The sequence below is a fragment of the Nelumbo nucifera genome, chromosome 2, assembly GCF_055504915.1.
Source record: "Nelumbo nucifera cultivar China Antique chromosome 2, China Antique-T2T, whole genome shotgun sequence".
In the NCBI taxonomy this organism is placed as follows: domain Eukaryota; kingdom Viridiplantae; phylum Streptophyta; class Magnoliopsida; order Proteales; family Nelumbonaceae; genus Nelumbo; species Nelumbo nucifera.
Window position 1 is genome coordinate 97,381,210 of NC_142650.1, and position 10,345 is coordinate 97,391,554.

General features: G+C 36.8%; 1 non-coding gene across 1 annotated transcript; it reads left to right on the plus strand.

Annotated features, from left to right (window-relative positions):
- Nucleotides 1–9,759: 9,759 nt before the first annotated feature.
- TRNAK-CUU (transfer RNA lysine (anticodon CUU)) lies at nt 9,760–9,832 on the plus strand. The gene has a single exon. It is a non-coding gene; the product is annotated as a tRNA-Lys (tRNA).
- The last annotated feature ends 513 nt before the right edge of the window (nt 9,833–10,345 follow it).

Below are 10,345 nucleotides of genomic sequence, written 5' to 3' on the forward strand. Positions count from 1 at the left end.
TATGCAGTAGGGGCTGTTCTATGTCAACGAATAGATGGGAAGAGCCACATCATTTACTACGCTTCCAAAATGTTGAATGCTGCCCAAAGCAACTACACAATTACTGAAAAGGAGCTACTAGCTATTGTGTTTGCTTTAGACAAATTTACATCATATTTGCTTGGCTCTAAAGTACTTGTATTTTCTAACCATGCAGCTTTGAAATACCTACTAGCGAAGAAGGAGTCAAAACCGAGGCTGATAAGGTGGATACTCTTGCTCCAAGAGTTTGATTTAGAGATCAAGGACCAAAAGGGAGCTGAAAACTCGGGGGCGGATCACCTAAGTAGGTGGGTGAAAGATGAGAACTCCTCACCCATCTGTGAGTTGTTTCCTGATGAGCAGTTGTTTCACAAAGAGGTATGGTTCCATGGTATGTTGATATTGTGAACTACTTGGTCACCGGATTCTTGCCTAATGACCTTAGCAAATCCATGAAGAACAAAATCAAGTATGAGGCAAAATATTATGTATGGGATGAACCCTATCTATGGAAATTTTGTTCTGATCAAATGATTAGGAGGTGTGTCCCTGAGGAAGAGCAGATGTCGATTCTAATTTTTTGTCATAATTATGCTTGTGGTGGCCATTTTGGGCCAAGGAGGACTGCTCGAAAAGTCTTGGATAGTGGGCTGTATTGGACAATCCTATTTAGAGATGCATACTTGTTTTGTAAAAATTGTGAAAGATGTCAGCAAACAGGTACACCATCTCGTAGGAATGAGATGCCCCAAACCCCCATTCTTATATGTGAAATATTTGATGTTTGGGGTATTGATTTCATGGGACCCTTTCCTCCCTCTTGTGGTTTTTCTTATATACTTTTGGCAGTCGATTATGTCTCAAAATGGGTGGAAGCCAAAGCCACCAAGACTGATGATTCTAAATGTGTTGTAGGATTTATCAAGTCTAACATCTTCGGTAGGTTTGGCATTCCTCGAGCCATCATAAGCGATCAAGGGACCCACCTTTGCAATAGAACCGTCGAAGCCTTGTTGAGAAGGTATGGGGTGCATCACCAAATCGCCACTGCCTATCACCCGCAGACTAACAGGCAAACTGAAATTTCCAATAGAGAGGTAAAATCCATCTTGGAAAAGACAGTGAATCCGGGAAGGAAGGATTGGAGCCTACGTCTAGATGATGCTCTCTGGGCATATCGAACAACTTACAAGACCCCAATAGTTATGTCCCCTTACAAGTTAATTTTTGGCAAATCTTGCCACTTGCCAGTCAAAATTGAACATAGGGCCTATTGGGCAATCAAGCGATGCAACATGAATATGGAAGAAGCAGGGAAGGAAAGGAAGCTCCAGTTGCAAAAGCTGGAAGAGTTGAGTTAGAGGCATATGAAAATTCAAGAATCTATAAAGAAAAGACCAAATTATTCCATGACAATGTACTCTTAAGAAAACAATTTAAAATTGGACAAAAGGTCTTATTGTACAATTCTCGACTCCAACTCATGCCAGGTAAGATGCGTTCCAGGTGGATGGGTCCACTTATTGTGAATAATGTATTTCCTTATGGTGCAGTAGAGATCAAAAGTCTAGACGGTAGACATCTCGTTGGGCATCGATTGAAGTTGTTCCACGAGGATGCAAATGTCTCCTCTACGGTAGACATCTCGTTGGACATTCATCGGTATTCATTGGATTAAAGGAGTAGAGGAGAACGTCGAGCATAACAACGTTAAACAATTGCGCTTGTGGGACCCATTGTATTTAGTTAGTTTTGTTATTTTGTTTGGTTTTGATTTTTGTGTTTAGCAGGAACCCAACAATACGAACAGGGAAGTACCCCCAAATCCTTCTACTTCATGCATAATCACATACATTGGGGACAATGTATAAGTTAAGTGTGGGGGGATTAGGGAAACCTGATGGAAATTTGTGATAACCCTAGCATGCTTTGATCATCACTTCTTAACCTTACCTTTTAAAATTTTTGCTCCCTGGAAGCTTATTCTTGAACGATTTCAACTTATCAGGAATCATGTGCCTAGGCGGAATAGATAGGATAGGATGCAAGTATGACTAACTGAATCTCTCTTGGCTGCATATGGTACCTCATTATTTTAATCGATCAATAGGTAAGATGCATAAGGGTTTGATTGATTTTCACATAATTATCTATCAAACATGGTAAGTTTATTCTAGAACTTGTTGTGTTAGGCATATTGAGATCACGATCAATAAATCCATGGATCAAGCGGCGAGACCCTATGATTCTTATCCAAAAAAAAAGAGAGAGGGAAATATTTCGTGACTAATGTGAGATGGAGCATAAAATGCACTCACATCTAGAAGCGAAGGGAAAATGTGAGATGGAGCATAAAATGCACTCACATTTAGAAGCGAAAGGAAAGGGTGAGATGAAGAATAAAATGCACTCACCCTAGAACCCCAACCCCATTCTCACCTTCAGATCCTTGGAATTCATACTAAGTGGTGGAGATGTGATGCATAGCAAGCTTATGGCAATAACACACCTTGTTTTGACCTAAGAAACAAGAAAGATAATTGAATCTGGCTGAATTGGTTTGTTAAAGCAATGGGTACTTGTTCAGTCCAAGAAGGTTCAGCCGGTGGAAGGCTTGTTTCCTTGACTATCGATTTAACCTGGGACCATGAGGAATGGTGATTTGCAATCACTCTTGGACAAGAAAAAGGGGAGAAAGAGATGAAAGGGGGAAGGTTACCAAGACTGGACTGAAGCATGCAATGGACCAGGCCTCGTATAGAGAAGAAGAAAAGAAATTCAATAATTAGTTTTTCTTGTTTTGCTTGAGTTTTGCTTTGCCCGAGGACTGGCAAAGTTTAAGTGTGGGGGGATTTGATGAGACTAAAAAGAACCCTATTTTTATCCCATAATTTTCATATTTTTACATTACTTTAGCACTTAAATGGACTAATTACTCTTGTATTTCGATTCAGAGCAATAAAGAAGGCAATTGGAAGAAAACAAGGCAAATCGGGTGATTTTTCACAGTTTCGGCGACAGCCAGTAATCTGGGCATAACTCTCAATTCCAGACTCCGAATTAGACAATTCAAGAAGCTTTAGAAAGATGAAAGAAAGGCCCACAACTTTTATGTTTTGGGTTTTGGCAGATTCGGTCCGCATCGAGTACGAAACCAGGCCTGAAATTGAAGTAAGTTTGTAGCCAGACCCATTTCACAGTTGAAGCCCAACTCGCAGAAGAACCTGGAAGCAGCCCAAGTTATCAGAGAAGCCCAACTTGGATGCAAGAGCCTAGAGTCCTAATTCGAATGTAACCTCCAAGGAGGGAGAGAGTCTTATTAGATCTGAATTTTGAATGTAATCCTATAAAGATAAAAAGGTTGGGAATTAGATAAGAGATATGATAGGATTAGTTCAAAGAATATCAGGACTCCCTGAAGATAAGATGATCTCCTAGAAGGAGTTGAAAAACAGCCCTCTCCTTTGGCTATATAAAGAGGGGGGCGGACCAGCTCTAGCATCATTCACCCCAAGATCCAAGAGATCACCAAGCAACTCAAGCTACCAAGAGAGCAGTTCGGCCATAGAGAAGAAACGCATGGAGGGTTCGAAGATCATGAGCAGCTAAACTTCTCTTTTCTGGTTCAAGGGGGGAGCAGCTAAATTGAATGTACTTAATTTCAGTTCTAATTCAAGTATTCATTGATTCTGGTGCATATTTTCATTGGATGTTAATGTTAATTAGTCTGACAAACTGAATTAATGTTGATTTTCCTATTGCTATCCATGATTTCGGTGATCCGTAATTGTCACGAATAGTGGTACAAGTAGCAATTAGGTTAATATCTTTTTGGGTCAATTGTTCATGACAGCCTTTGACCAATGTATTGACATGGTTTAACCTAAAAGGAATCGATGGAACAAGATGCAATAATTGCAGCTATCTCAATTATTGTTGTTTTGGTTTAACTGTTTTCACAAATCTTAATGCCATTACTGGTTAATATGGAACGCTATCACACCCAGTTGAGTAGTGATAAGTATTGATCGAATGCTGGGTTTGATCAGTTGTATTAGGAAAACACAATGTTTATTATGGCTATCCTAATAAATCTAAGGTTAAATGCTTGAATTGCAAGATTTCCTGGGATACCTATGATCGATGGCCAATTGGCAAAACCGAACCCCTGAACCAGAATTCAGTAAGGCTGATTTCTCTTGTTTGCTTGCTATTTCTTCTTTTAATTTCAGTATTTAATTTTCCCACTCAGTAATATTATCCATTTGGCTAAGAGACTACTGTTAGGTTGGAGAGAGAGTGACATTCTTGTAATTTATAAGGAGAGAGAGAGAGAGAGATGGCAGGAGAGAGAGAAAGAGATGGCATTCTTGTAATTTGTAAGAAAAAGAGAGAATTGGTAGTGGCATTCTTGTAATTTCTAAGAAAAAAGGCAAAAAATACTGTTAGATTCCATTTCCCTCATCGTAGACCTTCTTACATACACATTTCAACTTAATATATTTATATAGATATAGATATGATGACTATAATTACAATGCAAACTACAAGGGGTGTTTTAGTTAATATTGTGTAAAGTACAAGGGGTGCCTTAATAAATGACACATAATTTAAATAAAAACAAGCATTTGGTTTAATAATTTAAGTAGAACTAATGGCCGTAGTTAATACATTATTTGAATTTAAATTGTGAGACAATGGGAATTATTGAGCTGATTTAGTCATAGTAAATCATTGGACTGATCCACATGCCAACCATTTGACCTATCCGGTTGGATTGATCAACCCTATTAGTTGGCTTATAAACTGGCTGGTTGAATCATTGATCCATTTGATTCAATCAGTGGGTCATAGATTAGATATTTGATTTTTTTTTCTATATCTTAGTCATTTCCATCATTAATAAAAATAATTCTTTTTTATCAAAATTTTGTTTAATATATGAGGCAAAATCTATGGTGCATTCTATGAAAATTGCTACAACATAATGTGTAGACATGAATAAACCAATGATAAAGTGACATATGATATATAGTGACATCTTTAATATTGTTAAAGTCTTTAATAGTAAGAACATTTTGTGAAACATAAACATATAGATTGTGTAACATGAAACAATGAAAAGTAAATAGATTATGTGATGTTTTTAACATGATTGGTTGAAATTTTGATTTTAACAGCTAGCTAATATTCAAAATGTACTATAGGTGGACTCTTAATATGATGAGTATATAATATTAGAGATATTCCCATTTTTTTCTTATAAATTTATTGAAAAAATTATGTTTTTTTGTATTTTATATACTTTTACATTTTTATTATTTAATTGTGATATCAGGGACTCATTTGACTTAAATGGTTAAATCATGGATTTATCTCCCAAATAGGAATGTTGTGTTCTATTTCCAAGTCTAATGGATACCCCAACCCAATCCATTCAGGTCATCTAATAGGTAATTCAACCGATGTCCAACCCACTAAGTAAATGTGCAAGTTATAAATGATTGGGTTGAGTGGAGCACATGGGTTAGGTCAGAAATTGCTATTAGTAATGTGATAATCTTGATGTCTATTGTCTATTCTCAACAATAAACATGCATACCAAAGTTCAAAATATCAGCATTGCATATTTTATTGGTTGAAAATTAAATCAATATTAAATTGATACGTATCACTATATGCCTTGGATATACATGGATATGGATATGATGAAAGATATGGGTGCATTTAGATACATTCAGGGAAACTCCCGTGAATCTCACAAATAAATCAATAAAACTAAATCTAATGTTAAACCCAACCCACTCTTTATATGTATTTAGCTTTATTGATTTATTTGTGAGATTTTGTTCTCACAAATAAAACTGAAAGAACGAGAGAATTAGTAAAAACTAGATTTGAAAGTTAGAGTAAAACCCAACCCACTTTATGTATTTATTTTTTTAAAGGTGATTTAGTTAGACAATTAGACACCCCTTTTGGTTTCATGTATTTACTATACCCTCTAGTTTGCATTTTACTAAAAACACCCCCTATAGTTTTTAACCACTTTACTTGACTGACCTTCCATTAGGAACCATTTATATTCCGTCACATGACCACTTAAAACGAGTGAAAAATGTGAAAGGGCATGGGACCAATGTTTTTTATTCTAAAAAATACCCTCAATAGTTCTCATATCATGCACATTCCTTGCCTTCTCTGAACCAAACCATAATTTGGGGGGATTGTTTTGTTTCCTAGGAGGTTGACATGGAATTACTAGGGTTTCTTTTAATAATAAAAAAAAGTCATGTATCCATGCCCCTTACTGGTTTTAAAAAGATTTATGACCATTCTAAGACAAAAATACAAAAGGTTCCTAAGGGAAGGTTGATTAAGTAAAGTAGTTGTAAAATGTAGGGGGTGTTTTAGTAAAATGCAAAGTAGGGTGTAAGTTTTAGAAATACATGAAACAATAGGGGTATTTACCTAAATGACTCTTTTAAAATGGATCTTTTCCTTAGAAAAGTGGCATCTTAATTTTTTAAGAAATGGTCTCCAAAAAGGGGATATTTTCTACTCTTAATAAATATAAGTTTTCTTCCTCAAACATGTTTTTACCCACTATATAAAAAAAAAAAAAAGTGAGAGTAATTAAGTTTGTCTCACAAAAAAGTACTAACTTTAAACACATAGTTAACAATAGAAAAAAGAGTATCCACTCCAAATTAACATTAGGCACACGGCTACGTATAAATATACACTCCAAATGATGCAGGGCCCATATTAATCTTTGTAATTTTTAATTCAAATAAAAGTCATTATAAAGACTTCTAAATTAGAAATTAAAACTGATTCAATTATTTAAATTAAATAAAAATTAAAATCAGATATAATTATAAGATAATTAAGGAATATCAAAAAATGATATTATTGTCAAAAAAGGAAAAAACAGAAACAAATAGATAGATAGATAAATAGATAGATATAGTTCCCCATACTTAGTATGGGGGTCATACTAGGAGGCTAGTTGCATGTAACCTATATGCATAATAGAAGGATGAAAGATGGGAGGTTAGTAGTCCTCTCACCATAGAACTCACATGTACCTCCTGCTCTCCTCCTTTCTCACATATGTGCATATTTATTTTTAAATTAAATCATTAAAAATATAATAAGTCAAAATTAAAACCCTCATGGGTCTTCATTGTCTCTCATAAAATCCACATTTACTCTCTAATAAGATCATTCTTAAATCTCTCTCTCTCTCTCTCTCTCTCTCTCTCTCACACACACACTCACACTTCTTAATAATCAATGGTTATCACATCTCCCCTCCCCATTAAATCCCTCTTTTTCTCTTAAATCTCTCCTGATCTTTTTTCTCTCTAATAAAGTAGGGATGTAAATTAGATGGATTGGGTTAGGTTAAGAGCCAACTCTAAATATGAACCCTAGCTTGGACCCAAACTAATGTCAAAATCCAATTTTTTTCCCACCCAATACTTAAGGTGAACCAATCTTTTACTTCTATAAAAGTCTAAAGAAACCATTGCCACTTTCGATGGGTTATCAGGTTTTTCTCTCTCAATATTGAAATTGTTTTTTTGAACTTGGTTATTGAACTTATTCTAAGCACTTTTTTTTTTTTTTTGCTTACAACTAGCCAAAGAACCTAGTAAAGGATTAAATTTGAAGCTCAATAACTAAAGAAGAAAAGAAATTTTTTTTTCTACTATTTTATGTGTGAAGAACTAATTTACCGAATCATTGTTACTTCATTTTCCGTTAGGCTGCGTTTGGTAGAGGTATGAAATTGAACCGGGGTAAACTTTACACCCCGGTTCGATTTTGCAGGCATTTGGTAATTTTACCGTTTAATTACATCGATTATCGATGTAATATCTATCTCTTCTCCTCTCTTCTTCTCTCTCGCTCGCTCGCTCTCTCTCTCTCTTCTTCTTCTTCCTCTCTTTTTTTTTTTCTCTTTCCGTCACTACTGCTGCAACCAGTTGCAGCTGCAGATCTGAACCCACCTACGTTCTCCATGGAAACCGGCTTTCCGGTGAAGGAGACAGCACCACCACGTCCGCGACCGCAGAGGAGCTCAAGATTGCTTTTTGGAAGTTGCATCCGTGCCAAATCGTCGAGGATCCTCGCAAGATGACCATGGAAGGAATCCGGTTTGGGAACAGAGGCAGAACCTCTGCTTGCTATTGCTTGAGAACGCATAACTAGTTAATGTTGATAGATGAAAAATGAGAGAGTGACATTTTTCCTAATTTCGCTTTTCCTTCCTGTTTTTATCTCCTTCGCTTGGGCTTTGGGAGGGGATTGTGTCATTGTATATTGGGCCCTCTTTCTCTGTGTTATTTCTTATCCCTTTCTCACACAAATTTTCCATTGCGTGTGGGTTTGAACTTTGCTCGCCGTTGGGTAGGTTTTCGCTTACCTGCTACTGTCGGCGGACGCAGCGGGAACGGCATTGTCCCGGACCTTGAGAGGAGGAGACACATGTACGGCTACAAGCTCATTTTGTGTTCAATCTGATATATCGATCGCCTTGGGATTCACTGGCTTCCTTTTCCGGGTGAGGTGGCATTATCGGCCGGAGGAATCGATTGGAGGGCGGAGGCAGTTCCATGGAGCGAAGGAGTTGTTTCTGCGGCATACCTGAATAAGTTTCAAGGTTTTCATAGAAGCAGAACGGTTCAGCAGAAGCTTCATCACTGGCTCCGGCAACCATCCGAAGACGAAATTTGTTTTGTTTCTGCTAGTTGATGTTTAGAATGAGTATTTTGTTGTGCTGATTGAATTGTCTGTTTAATTTGGTCATACGACACTGAGGAAGACCGCCCAATAACGGGTGGAATTTTACCTGGATGGGGTGTTATCCAAACACCTACAAAAGCGAAACGTATAATTTACCTTGATCCCCCCAAACGTGATCAATACGGGGCCAACAACCAATTCCCATTTTAAGCTCTCATCAAACCGGTTCCCATTTTACATTAGGTGTAAATTTGCTTTTACACCCCAAGCAAACATAGCCTTAAAAATACATTTTTGAATAGCATCTCACAAAAACCTCCTTCTCTTCTTATTTCTCACACATGTGGTTGTTTATTTTTAAACTAAATGATTAAAAATGTAATAATTCAAAATAAAAACTCTCTTAAGTCTCAATTTTCTGTAATAAAATTGATCATTACTCTCTTTAATAAGATTATTGTTAAAACTCTCTCTCTCTCTCTCACGACCCCTTTTTTATCTCAATAAATTAGATGAATTAGGTTAGGTTAAGTGCCAATCAATGACTAAACCCAAATTGAGACGAAAAACCTAAATTTATCAATCAAAACCTAACTTCTATTAAGCAATGGGGTTGATAGTAAGAAATAAGGAGAAACCCTCTTGTCTTAGGGGTTGGATAAATGAGAGAGTAGGCCTTTGGGGTCAGAGAAGTAAGAAAGATAGCATAGAAATAGTTTTATGAATGTAGATAAAGTAGGAATTTTTGAAATTGGAAGGAAGCTAAGAAGAGGTGACTAATGAATATTCATATTGTTTGAGTAACCTTGATCTACTTCAGTAGAAAATGTTCTCATTATCATTTCCTTTATGGCATATTCTTTTAGTAATATGGGATGATTCTGACAAGGAATAATTTACAGGATAATGTATTTGTATTCCTAATCCCTTAATCAGTATGATTCAAGAGATTGGATAAATGAGAGCGAAAGATGTTTCACAAAAGCCCGTCTAGCTCAGTCGGTAGAGCGCAAGGCTCTTAACCTTGTGGTCGTGGGTTCGAGCCCCACGGTGGGCGAATGTATTATTTACCTAACCTTCAAAAGTTTTTTATTTTATTTTTGTCTCAAAGCCCTTGGCCCATTAAATTTCAAACTTGGGCCCAACGCTAATCATGAATGAGAGAATGACTCTGCATCTTTGATGCTTCTTGGGGGTATTTATTGTTTTGCCAAAGCATTGAGGCAATACGAAGGAGCCCAAAAATTTAGAAATAGAGCTGATCTTTAGTGCTCCATGGCCCATGGGAGTAGGGCTATCAATGGAGTTGTCCCTGGTCCGATAAGAAAATTCACAAACCCAGTTCTTCTGAGTCTTAATTATCAAGACCAAAATTAACCCTATAACAAATCGAGTTGGCAAGTTGTTTGGCTGGATTTGGCAGATTTACTTAAGACTGGGGATCAAATTTCACTGTCACCGGGTTTGGGGGAATGGGTATGTGGGTCAGGCCCCTTGTGTAGACCCATGAAAAAACAATTAGGCTAATTGGTAGGGATGATCAGCCCAACCTGGCCCAGCCCAGTAAGAC